The sequence below is a fragment of the Pinus tabuliformis genome, chromosome 6, assembly GCF_031772625.1.
Source record: "Pinus tabuliformis cultivar Carrire ecotype Pingquan chromosome 6, CPIR1, whole genome shotgun sequence".
Taxonomy (NCBI): Eukaryota; Viridiplantae; Streptophyta; class Pinopsida; order Pinales; family Pinaceae; genus Pinus; species Pinus tabuliformis.
In genome coordinates this window covers 420,171,585-420,185,582 of record NC_142292.1, presented here as the reverse complement: position 1 = coordinate 420,185,582, position 13,998 = coordinate 420,171,585, and the positions used below count along the sequence as shown (strand labels likewise).

Below are 13,998 nucleotides of genomic sequence, written 5' to 3'. Positions count from 1 at the left end.
TTGTGAGAATTACCTTAGGCTTATCAACCAAAGAAACATTTACCTCCTCATGTTTGATTCATTACAAAAAATCCTTTCCATTAAGTAGCAACACCTTAGGATTACTTTCCACCGATACACTTTTTCTGTCAATGGAAATAGTGTATTCTTTTATCCATGTTTTTCAAAAGTGTAGATGTTTCTCCTTGCATTGTGTGTTTTATTTCTATCATATTTCCAAGACATGATTGATAAAACATGGCACACATCCATGGGGATAACATTATAAAGTACCTTGTCCTTGTAGCATATGCTATGAAATTTCACTTCACATTGTTTACTGAGCAATATTTGATGTTCCTTCTACATCCATGATACTCTATAGGGAGTACGATGCATTGTTTTCTCTAAACCTAACTTCTCCACCATTTACGTAGATAAAAAATGGTGAATAGCCCCACTATCAATAACAACTTTACAACAAATACATTTTGATTTACAAATAGTTTTGAATAATTTTTTTCTTTGCAGAAGTTCCTTCAGTTCCTTGGATGGTTTTAACAATATTCATTTCATCATTAAAGATTCTCAAGCTCCTCATGCATTCTCATGTCTAGATGATTTCACACTTTTGGTATCAAGTTGAACAATGTGTATGATTCCTTTATTTATAGAATAATTATTTTGACATTCATTAGATTCGTGGTTGACTTTTTTGCGTGTGTAACATATAAAACCAAGGGATCTTCATCTACCCTTTGATATAGTCTTCTTCCTCTGAAATCTCATCCCTTGATGACTATTTTATTTGATAGTCCTGAACTACTACCTTCTTCGTTTTGAAGTGGAAATATTGCTTGACTAGTTGATTGTCCTCTTCTTAATGGACCTATGCTTTGACCCTTTCCTCTCTAGCTTTGTTTCATTGTTAGATTATCTTCCACTTTAAGAGCTTCTTGGTATGCTTCTTCAATAGTTCTTAGAGACAAAATACTCAACTCATCTTAAATTTCATATATCAAATTAGTAATATATATTTATACATTTTTAGTATATTCTCCTACATGACCAATCCTTAATCCTATTTTATAAAATTGTTTTGTGTATTCTCTCATAGACATACCTTTTCCTTCCTATTTTGCATTTCTCTAAAAAGATTTAATTTATAGTCTCTAGGCATTAAATTAGCCTTTACTTTCACCACCATCCACTCCCAATTCGTAACATTCTTATTTCCTTTACTCTTCTGATCTACTTGCATGTTGTCTTACCATAATGTGGGATGTACTTTCATCATGCTATTTGCATATTTCACTTTTTTCTCATATTCATAGTCAAAATATTTACCCATGGCATTAATCCAATCAATCAACTTTTCAGAATTTAAATTTCCTCTGTACATAAGCACTTCCAATCTTGGTTTTCTGCGCAATCCCACAATTATCTTAATCTTTTTTCTCTCATTATAATTGGGCCCATAGATAATTGGAGTAAAAAGTTATATAATGTGATGTCAAAAATTATGATTGTATTTAAAACATTACTTTTGAAAGTTACCCCTTTGAAAAAACAAGTGAACATAATTATCTATTTTCTATTATCAAAAAAATATTTCTTAAATATTATATCTCTTTTTTTATGAGTTTTATGCTATATTTTATATGGACTACAATAGAAATCATAATATTAATTTAAGTAATAGACACATTTCTACTTCCAAAAAAAAGTGTACTTAAAATTTTAGATTGTTTTCTTATTCTACTATGCACAATTCAAATTTATATCACTAAATGTGTTAAAACCTTGAATTTTCTACTAATAAAACACTTCAAAAATCAATGTAAACCTAAGAATTGACATATCAAAAAACACGGAGACTTATTTTTTTATGAAAATCGATATATTTTTTATGAAAATTCTGAAAATTTTCTATTAATTACAAATAAGAAATATTTCATTTCTCAATTTCAATTGATAATCCAATGCTATGGTTTGGTAATTTGAATTATTTTATAATTTTCAATAGTATTTATATAGACACAATTAACTTCTTATTCACCATCACATCATGTCGTCAGAAATATGGTCACGTTGTAACTAAAATTATGTGAATGTGTTTGTTATGGTGCAGGCTACGCTCACTTTGAAGGACTTATTCTTCTTCGAGATATTTGAGTACTAGATTCACTATGCTTACTTTGATGGACTTATTCTTCTCTATAAACCTAGAGAGACACAGAATAATTAATTTACATTTTTATTTTATTTACTTATTTATATCGAATGTTATAATACTTATTTTCATTATACCTTGAATATTTTATGTAAAATTGTGGAATTTAAAGAATTATTATAGGTTTTTTTAAATGTTTAAATGTTATATCAGATTTCGTTATTTCATTTTTGCTGGGTTATTTATAGGTGTTTCAAAAATAGGGATAAGTATTTATTGTTATACCGTTGATATTCAAATTGCGAGATGTGGAAAGCAATAAAATGTAATTCTTATAATTTTTATTTTTATTTTTTATATATAATATTATGTTATTTTATTAAATATTTGAATTTTATATTTAATTTAATTGACTAAATTAATATAACGTTATTTTTTTAATTAATTAAAATAATTATATTATAGTATATTTAAATTACAAAATTAAAATAGTAATCATTTTAAATTTTTATTTAGATAATTTATATTTTAATACAAGAAAGGTAATCACTTATACATTTAGTAGATTTTTAATGTTGAGATGAATGAATAACATTATAATGGACTTTTGTTTCTTAGAAAAAGTTTTGACAGGAAAAAATATAATGTTAAATATTTACGGCATTCACCACTATTTTTAATTCTTTTGTATAATCTTTTTTTTCGAGTGTGTCCATAATTTGCGAGACTAGTTTATGGTCTAAGAAATGGTAACCCAAGAGAATCTTAAATACAAAATACCCAACATAAACCATACCAACCTTTAACATGACAATATATTTAGATATCGCCTCTTAACATCCATAAAGTTTCAAACCCAGGTCGTATAGAAAACACAACCTTTTGAAATCAATCACAATAGTGTCTCTTAACCCTTTACATGATATTCTTGTGTCCAATCCATCATCATAAAATAATTAAAAGTTGTTCCTTTTTAGTTAAATTAGTATCCCTTTTAAACAAAATCAAATTGTCAAACTACATTAAATCTTCCATCAAAAGATTAGTAAGAGCCTATCATGAAATAAAAATTGAGATAGAAACTATAAGTAATATAGTGGATTCCATCATTCATGATTATATGATACATTATGACAATTCTCGATTAACGATACAATCTAGGTTGACATTCCATACCAATTCTAGCTTTTGAAAGCCCATTTCTAGTACATTCATCTCCTTGTAAATATGAGATAGATATGTATATGACAAAAATGTTAGTATATTGACAACTTTATCATACAAGGTTTGTAATGTAAAATTATTTACGACAATTTATTTTCACATCCATTAACTAGATCTAAGTCTCCAAAAATTTACAATTGCGTTAGACCAAATTCTTGTGCTAGTATCAAGGCCATCTTTAAATCCATTAATTGATAAAAAAAACTTTATTTTATTGACCACTTCCAACTTTAAAACATATATTATGATCTAAATATAAGTGTATTATGCCTCTCAAACCTCCCTTATGAGGGTTCCCTATGGTGCATAATCAAAAAAATCCCATGGTATATACTTATTCTTAGTGACTTCACCTTTATATGAAACATAGATTTTTCCTACACCTGTGAGTTAAGATTTAAGATATACACCTGTGAGTTAGTATTTAAGATATTTGAGAATTGAACAACACATTTGAGGGGATGATATTTTATCCTCAAACAACTTTATATTTATAGAAATCCATACTCCCCAAACTATGTCAAGTGGAAGAGTTCTAATCTTGGAAATCTCAAATCTGGTTACACCGAGTTCTCAAGGCCTTTTCAAGACTTTCCTCTTCCCATATATTTCCAATCCCAATTAATATTTTGACCCTTCTTCATAATATTCCTCTATAAATTCATAATGGCATATGAAAATGAAATATAAAAAATGTTTGATATATTATTCTTTTCCAACCTCCTTTATTAATGCCTGATTATCCTTCTCATTTACAAAATTAGGGAAGGGGTTTGACAACCTATAGAGGAAAAATGCTTTACTCCTTCAAAATCCATGTTCTTGAATTTTGTACCCCAAGTACAATATATCTTATCGAAAGTTACAAACATATATTGTATTCTTTCTACAATTAGAATACCTACAAAAGCAAGAAAGAAAGTATTTTCATCCCTAATCTATAGTCATAATGTCCTTCTCTTGAGTCTCCATTCTATTTCCTTTTCCACCAAGATGCACTTAATATTATCTTTCAATACCTTTAGTTCAATTTTCTGTTCTACATTCATAAATATAAAACCCTCATTATTATACACCACCTATTACGGTTCGTCTATTTCTCTAGGAACCCTATAATCTTTTAGACTTTTGTCCATTGCACAATTAGTAGATCTCATTCTTACCTCATTAAAAATTTATTAGAAGTCAAGTGTAGTTGATAGTCTTAAATTAACATTAAAAGGTTTCCAAAGTACTTTTAACCTCTCCATTAAATCTCACATCTTCATCCACTATGGATTTAATTTAAAGGGACTAATATGTTTCTCAATTCTAGGAACCACTTATAACATGAGAAGATTATGGTTAGACACCCCTCCAATAGCGATCTACTGTTTGATCCTAATGAGGTGATCTAGGAAGGATTCAAAATTCAAAATTATATCATGCCTCTTAGTAATTTTAGCTTCCACAACTCTCTTGTTGATATAAATGGGAGATAACTTGATTGGTTCAATATCCAAAAGACCACTTTCTTCCAATATTCTAATAAAATTTATAGAGAGGGGATTGAGTTTGGTAGTCAATACCCATATATTCAATGCTCCTAAGGTGAAGTTCATGTGTCACACCCCATCACAACCAACCTATTTTCAATATTATTCATTTTTAAAAGTATGTCATGGTAGTTTGACTTATCCATATAAGGACCATAAACCTTTAGCATTATGAGATATTTCCCTAGATCTAAAGAGAAAAAGGTGGTCTCTAGTCCTATAGTAAAGACACATGGATTTTTTAGAGTGAAGGAGTATTTACTCCATCCAATAAAATTCCCACCTAATATGCCAATGGCATAAATAAAATAGAAGTACTGATTCCTAAAGACTTTAGAGAGTTTTTGAGTGATTTTCATGCATATGTCATTGTTTCTTGTAATAGAATAAAAAAAGGTTTGATAATGTCAACTAATCTCTTGATGAAAAAATTGTTTTAGTGGTTGACCATCCCTCTACAATGTAGTTACAAAAGTTCAATTGGAAACATCAAAAGTATAATTTTATCTAAGAGTCTTGATTAAGGACAGTTATTTCATAAACTCAAATTATAAGGATGTTTCTTTCTAGGCTATAGACATGAAATATTTTATTCCCCTTAGACTAGAAGTGGGCTTTTTTTCTTCAAAAAATTCTAATCCCTCCAACAACTTCCCTAGAAAATTAAGGATACCTTTTCTTCTATATATTAAAGTGCACTTCGCTAGGTTCAAGGGATTGTAGTCCCATGTGCCCATTCCATCCACAGAGCATACCATATTATGGTCAACAATGGAACATCCTAGAGCTTATCTAGCATTCACACACTTTATAATTCTAGGAATGGGTATCAGAGGTAGTGGATTGGGGTTTATTATGCCAAACATACTAGTTAGGAAATCCCTCAAGGATTATGGTTCCTTGGACCCAACCTCATTTCCCCATGACCCGAAAATAAAACATTTAATGAGAATAATATTATTCATAGAGTGATATTAATGATTTGGTCAAAGCATGGAGTTGGGTTACAATTTTTGATAAAATGAGGGCATGTTTTACTGAAAAATGAATGCTCAATCGAGTAATTTTAAGCACTTGATCGAGAAATTTTAAGTGCTCGATCAAGTTGTTGAGGTGCTTAAAAAATTCTCGATTGAGCGTTTAAACAAAGTCTTAGTTGAGTTGTTTTCTAACTTGAGTTAACGAATCAGTCAAGAGTTATGGCTTGATTGAGCATTATTTCTAATTCAAATAACCTGGCCATGACCTATATAGGTCATTTTTCTCAGACTGCGAGAGGAAAAGGAATTCGACAAAAGATTTATAAGCTTAACTGAGATGGAGGAACTCAATCCAACTACCCATTAACCCTACCAATGACCTGGAGGCTCAAGGCGAGGTAGGTTTCTTGTCATTTTTATCTCTTTTGTTTAATTTGTTCTGCAAAATAAAATAAATTAATTTGAAAAAATCCTATCATACAAAAAATACAAAAAAATCATGAAACTAACCATGAAAACCACAAAAATCCCACAAGAAAACACTTGAAAACCACAAAAACAACCTAAAAAACCACCAAAAAAACCCTTGAAGACAAAAAACAACTTAGAAAACCACCAAGAAAACCCTTGAAAAGCACCCAAAAAACCTATAATTTAGGTTTTAATTATTATTTTTAAATTTCATTGTATACATTATCTGCAATATTAACATGTTTATTATAAATATTTTCTATGATAAATTTTATTTTTAATTATTTTACGTTCTAAAGATTTTTTTAGTATTTTAGTGAAATAATTTAAGAAAAAATTATTTTTTGTTATTAAAAATACATTTTAAGTTTCAAACAAATTTGATGAGAAGTATGCCCAAAAAATTTTCAAAACAGAAAACAATCAAACTATAGAACTACATTAAATAAATAAATTAAATAAATTAGGAAGTTTAAATTGACATAATGAATATTCATGCTCATGGTGAACCTCAATTAAATGAAATAAGAAATTTTATTTCATTTTTTATTTTAAATTTAAATAATTTTATATTTTAAATATTTTCTAATAAATATAGTAATTTGTTTTATAAAATTAATTGTAGTTAAATAAAATATTTTAATGAAATTAAAAGTCCAAAACACTATTCTTATATATATATATAAAAAAAACAAAACATACAGTTATATATAACATAAGTAACATATAATATAAATATGTATAACATTTAGTAGAACAATTAACATAACTATATATATAAAGTTGTAAAGTATAATATAACTATAACTATTATATATATACAACATAACTAGATATATAATTATATATTATAACATAGTATATAACAAATTACTATATAATTAGATATATAACATACGTATTGTTATAATATCTCTCTCTCTCTCTCTCTCTCTCTCTCATATATATAACATTTAACATAGTTTTATATCCATTTAACATAATGTGCTCCTCATAAAAACAAAGATGGGTGATGCTCAACAACTTTTTAAAGACTTGAGTTGATCTATAAACTATAATTTTTCATAAAAATTCCATTACTCGTATTTGTATAATTATTTAATATAATGACACATGACCACTGTATATCTCTTAGTTCCCACCCTTATTAAATTGATTAGTTAAGTAATGTTTTTGTAACTTACACTTCCTATATTTTTATTTAACTATATAATGCCATATACATATATATATAGATATAAGTTTCAACCATGCATCATTGATACATACATTAAATCCATGATGAAAAGTGCATTTAAAGTGAATATATAAGCATTTTGACTCTTTTATAACTTGTACCATATTGTTTAATTATGTAGTGTGTTGTACTAGAAACATTGTCTTTATGTGCTTGCACCTAGTACATGTCATGTCTCAAAATCAAACATTATAAGAACTTTCTTTATGGAGTATATGGTTGGCATGGAGTTTTATTAGTTTTACAAATAGGTTTATTTCAATTTTTTACATATATTTACATATTTCCTCTCTATGAATAAAATGCATTATTTATAAATGGGAAAAAATGTTTAAGCTAGATTTTCAATCACATTTTTCGATTGTGTTTACATGAAACTCGGTACTTTGATTGATAAATTATGCAAATAGACAATCTATTTAGTTTAGTACTTAAGCCTAGATTATTCTACTTAAGTTTATAAATGGCTTTATTGTCAACATCCTTTCTATGTTAAAAACAATTTTTTGGATTAGTTTATTTGTATTATATGTAATTTGTAGAACCATCTCCCATGCACCCCCCAACTATAGCCCAATGGAGTGTTGGGGGATTTTTTATACATGGTCAGCCTAGATCACGTAGCCATACTGGAGTGTTTGTTCCACTCCTAGATCTTCCCTCTGACACAAGTTAGAGTGTTAGAGGTAGTGTTTTTGTCCTTGTTGGTGATCTTGCTATGGATAGTGGACCTTCTTCACTTGTTGCAGGTGTACATCTTTCATTTTAAATATTCTTTAAAATTTATTTGTCTATGCCTTGAAATTGTGTTTAAGTTTTAAATCGTCTTTAATTGATGTGTTTGAATTTAATATATATGTTATTATGCTTCTAGTTTGTTAGTATATATATCTATATATATATATATATATATATATATATATATATATATATATATATATATATATATATATATATATATATAGATATATATTAAATTATGTTTATGATTTGTAGGTCCTCCACAGGGTGAAGGTGAGGATCAAAGTGAAGTGTCAGTCCCTCCATGGAACAACATTATATTTAGTATCACAATTGATGATGTTAGGGCCCAACAGACATGGATCACATGAGAGCTAGATAAGATATCTGCTAGTCACCTACTAGCCGTAGTTTGTCTTTGATGTTAGATAACGTCAAGAAGTTGATCGAGACATACCAAAGGGCAGGCCCACAAATCCACCTCCTATAGTCCATACATATTATTAGGAGGTTAGAAGTTAGAAGCCTACATACCTGAAATGTAGTGGAAGATGCCACCAAGAACATTGATATTCATGGGCAATTGTTTTACATCCCTCTCGAATGTCATGTTAGACATGCTGGTTTGATTCCGCTATAATATTTTAAGAATTTTGATGAAACCCGTTTTGTTTACGATTAGTTCATTAGAGCTTGGAGCTAGTTCCCCCACCATGACTAGGTCCCCATTTACATTGCAAAGAATATATATGTATATTTTTTGTTACACATGAGGCCAGATTACACCAAAACTAGTTCTAAGTTTTATGGACCTAGTTTGGGATGTAGTTATGAATGTGTCGAGGCTCATAGGGACCCTACGCATGTATCACCACCTCCGATATTTTTGTCACAACCACTTTGGAGAATGGAATTATTGATGGAGCTAGAGCAGTTGTCACAACTTGGTGCTAAGACTAGGCATACCATTGCAGATAACATGGAGAGGACATTGGCCATTTCACATGCCGCATTACATTGAGAGATGAGAAGACAACCTTCATTTCCTCATGGCCAACTAGTTGCATTACATGATGATCCATATCTCGAGACTTTAGGGCATGACCAACTTTTGTCATATGCACGTACGTGTCATGATACCATCCGTGACACGTGGAGGGTGCACGACCCACGTGACACAGACCAAGTACATATATATGAAACTTTTGACTCTTATCATCAAATTTTACATTATTTATATTAATAATATTGTATCATATTGCATTTATATTAATAATTTCATGATAACATGCTTTCACATCCCATCTACACAAATGAACTTTTGAGTTCATATGAGGGGGTAGTTAACCGACCAAAGAGACCTCCTCTATTGCATGTTTACATGGCTTAGTCTCCTCCACCTCCATCTCCACCTTATAACACTCATGGACTAACAGTTGAGGTGAATTTTTTTTTATTCTTAAGATTTCAACATTTTCTTTTTCTAAGTTACATGTATGCATGCTAATTAGTTCATAGGCTAATTATAAATTTTCTTTGCCATTATGTACACATGCCCACTTGTAGAGGGGTGTCAATGTTGTAGTTATGTGGACACATGATTGGGATGTTGGGTATGGATGCATTGAGCCATAGGCACGAGAGCACCAAACGTAGATTGATCAGATCCCCATCCCACCTGACTTCCATTTGCACTTGATTAAGTCCTAGGTAGGGGACTATTAAAATGCACGGTTCAAAATCATTTATTTCCACATTGTTTATTTTGTACAAATAATGTTTTAATTAATTTAAATATGAATTTTTTATATTGCAGTACCAGATTATGGACACTCATTCTATGTAGCGGAACACTCATAAGAGTTCTAGAAGTGATACTTTCTAGAGTAGATCATAGATAGTTTGTATATTTTCAGGTCCATTTCATAGGACATATTCACATGTGATGTACATACTTTTTATATTTTTATACATGGAAATTTTATGGATGCATGAACATTATTTCAACTTTTGGATGTTCATGTGTATAATGTACTTTGTATATACTTTCATATGGATAGTTTATTATTGTACATAGCTAACAAGATAACAATTTTGACTTCTCAAGAAATAAACTAAGAAAATAAGTACAATCTTATACTATGATGCAAGTCATTATGATACTTAAAATGAACTAAAATGTATGTTCATGGTTCAATTGAAATACACAAATAGGATTGAAATACATTTGAAATTCAATTTTAAAAATTGTCTTCAACTAGTAATGTTCAAATAATAGCTTGTTTTATTAAATTTTATGCCTTTAGAAGTCATCTACAACAACTTAGTCATAACACATGATATAAGTCATATGTATTTGAATTTAATATACCAAAAGACAATTAATGATAAGTTTTTAGATAATTTTATACAGCTTTATGAACTTTCCTAAATTTAGTTGGCTATCAAATGTTTCAATCAATTCCTTAACTTAAGACATCTAGTTAACAACATTCAAGATGTACATTTTTACGGAATAACAATTTTGAATTCTAGTTTAATAGAATAAGGAAATAAGTACAATATTACTATGATGCAAGTCACTTTAATACTTAAAATGAACTAAAATATATCATGTACATCAATTTAATATTGAATTTGTAGAAATTGTCTTTTAGTGCAGTCAATGTATGTTAATTTAAACAATTAATGATATGTTTATATAATTTTATGAACTTTCCTGAATTTACTTGTCTATCCAAGTATTTCAATCAATTTTTTTATCTTATGACCTTCAATTAAGAACATTCAAGAAGTAAAATTTTACAAAATAGAAATTTTAGTTGTCATATTGGCTTGTAGAAAGTGTCTTTTAGTGCACAATCAATGCATGTTAAATTACAATGATTTTAATTTAGATGTCAAGATGTAAACTACTAATAAGTTTTATTCGATTTTCTTTCTTTTGAGGCTATCTAAAAGAGATTAATAGTCATAACATGATATATGTGTGTGTGTGTGTGTGTCTTCCACTTCTTACATTCTAATATGAAGCATGTGTGTAGCTCTTTCCATGTTTTATATCAAACTGACACATGACATATTTATTATTAATAACATAAAAATATGTCAATGTTCTTCATAACCTAGATTGTTGAATTTCCAATTTAAGTAGAATACACTATTAACTTGGTTGTTACATACTGAAATGGATTTTCTAGAAACCAAATATGTATGACATGTATATAGATCCATAAAATTTCTTGTATGTTCAAAATGATTACTATAGACATGACATTTTAAAAATTTAGGATGAATTTTTATAATTAAATCTAAATCCCTATGGATTCCATAGAAGCTCCTTGAAATTTTTTGTACTTTATAAACTTAAGAACCTCAAGGAAAATAAATCTTAGATAACATATATGTACACCATTATGAATCCATCCTAGATAAGAGGGAATAATTTCTCTATTCAAAATTAGAAAAATTACAATAGTATTCAATCGTCACATTTATAGATTGCAAAAATAATACATTTGAGATCTTGTATACTAGATTAGATTACACTTGACTGCTATAGACTTAGCTTAAGGGATTTTCATTTGCATCATTTACTTATCTAGTTAATGGATTATATGAATGCAAGTAGCCATAATACATTCATGGTCTTATTATGTCATATTCCATCTCCTTGGTTCAACATTGTTTGTTTTGACTTATATGAGATTGATCCAATATGCTATGACTAGATGATTGTATTGACAAGATATATATTCAAGAATAAAATCTCTATAAATGATGTGATCAGTCTATTTTTTAACCTTTTCAAAAAAATGGCCCATCACAACCATGTCACCAATTTGGTATGTGAATTTTCCATCTTCATATGGTCTCACCAACCTACTTTTCACTTGTGTGGAACACATCAAATATTAGGCCACATTCTCTTCATTTCCTATGGGGGTTATGACAACAAAAACATCACTTACAACTAATATGTATTAGTTAAATATGTTCAAGATTTCAATTTATAGATGAAATTGTTAATGATATATAAGACACATAGCTTTCCTTACAAGATCAGAGAGTCGATCATGATGAAATGAAATGATGGCCTCTTCATTGTGCATTTCTTGCCACATCAGAGTTGGATGAATTCCCTTTGGATTAAGAGGGACATATTTCCATCCTTTCACGTACCCATGTTTTTCACAGTGATCAAGTCTACATCCATCAACACCAATGCAAATCTGACAAAAGCATGCAAGTTTTCTTGTCTCAATGGCAAATATTTCCCCCAATTCTTTGCTTTGCACTGAGTGTAATTCCCTTATTCCTTATACAATATTACAATACCAAGGAATGGGTATACTTACATTGCCAATTTCAATATTCCTAGAGAACCTACACACAAACCTTATGGATTTGTGACCTTCATGTCCTAAATTGGATCTGCACTAGTTGACCACCTCTAGGGATGATTCGAGTTAATCTGAATCAAGACTCATTTTGTAACTCCTAATTTCTCACGTCACACAAGAACCTCCACCATCATGCTCACCCTGTCCATGTCCTATTTCAAAGTAGCTCCAAGTATGCAAAATTTTTGTCTTCTTATGTAGTCGACTCAAGTAATAAAAAATGTGTGTTGACTTGAACTTCCCTACACAACCATATGACCATATCCAATGATTCCTGAATGATATGCCATTTTTTTAAATGATTCATAAAATAGGTAAAAGTAATGTTGCACAAACAATGTTTCATGCTCACAATAATCACATATGTAAAAGTTACGCTTCTTAATCATGTCATGTGACTCGTCACTACTATCCCTACCATCAATGTTTAAATGTGCATGTATGTAAAGAACATGTACTAATATGGACACTTGGTATAAGTGATAATACTCACTTTTTATCTGTATCTGAGGAGAAAATGTGTAATTATTAGCAAAGTCCACCACTAATAAGATTGTTCTTAGCTAAAATACTTCACGACAGTTGCCACCTAGACCTATGTGAGTGTTTGATATATTTCTAGATCTGGTTTTGAAACTTCCCCATGAATTATGAAATAGGAATCTCATCCTCAAAATAGTTAATCCTCTTATGCACCACAGTTGAAGAAGATGGTCAATTTCCCATGACATACCCATAATGCTTCCATGTGACAGTGAAATCGCGCATCCCAGACTAGTTAGGATCAATAAGAAAGTTCCTATGGAACAATCCCAAATCACCACATTCAATGCATATCCTCCCACCTATACATATTTTCTTGTAATACAAGTCATTTGGCTTCCTTTTTCAAAATATTGATGAAACAAAATCACGCACTATAGGAGGAGGAGGGCCACCATGATAGATCTTCTTGTAAAATTCCCAGAAAGTGTCATAATGAAGCTTAAATTAAATATGAAATCAGAAACAACACATGTCACACATTGTATTGGGCCTAATAAACCATGGCTTCAATTTCTGAAACATCCTTATGGATATCTTCACATGGCGATTGCTTTCCTAAAATTCCTCAAATAATGCAACTTTTTTCATATCTACAATGTGCTTAGTGTGTTCCACATACTCACCTTTAGCTACGTTATTTCATATGACATGCTTTCTATATGGAATAGTATGGGAATAGTTCTCCCAAAAATTTAACTCAATTGCTCAG

At 29.6% G+C, this 13,998-nt stretch overlaps 1 protein-coding gene across 4 annotated transcripts in view; it reads left to right on the top strand.

The window, feature by feature from the left end:
* Positions 1-2,346, top strand: part of LOC149259095 (uncharacterized) — a 52,230-nt gene extending 49,884 nt beyond the window's left edge. For all 4 annotated transcript variants that reach the window (XM_089417351.1, XM_089417342.1, XM_089417334.1 and 1 more), the window contains one exon: positions 2,111-2,346. The gene's annotated coding sequence lies outside the window, so the exon portion shown is untranslated. The remainder of the gene's footprint in view (positions 1-2,110) is intronic.
* Positions 2,347-13,998: the final 11,652 nt, after the last annotated feature.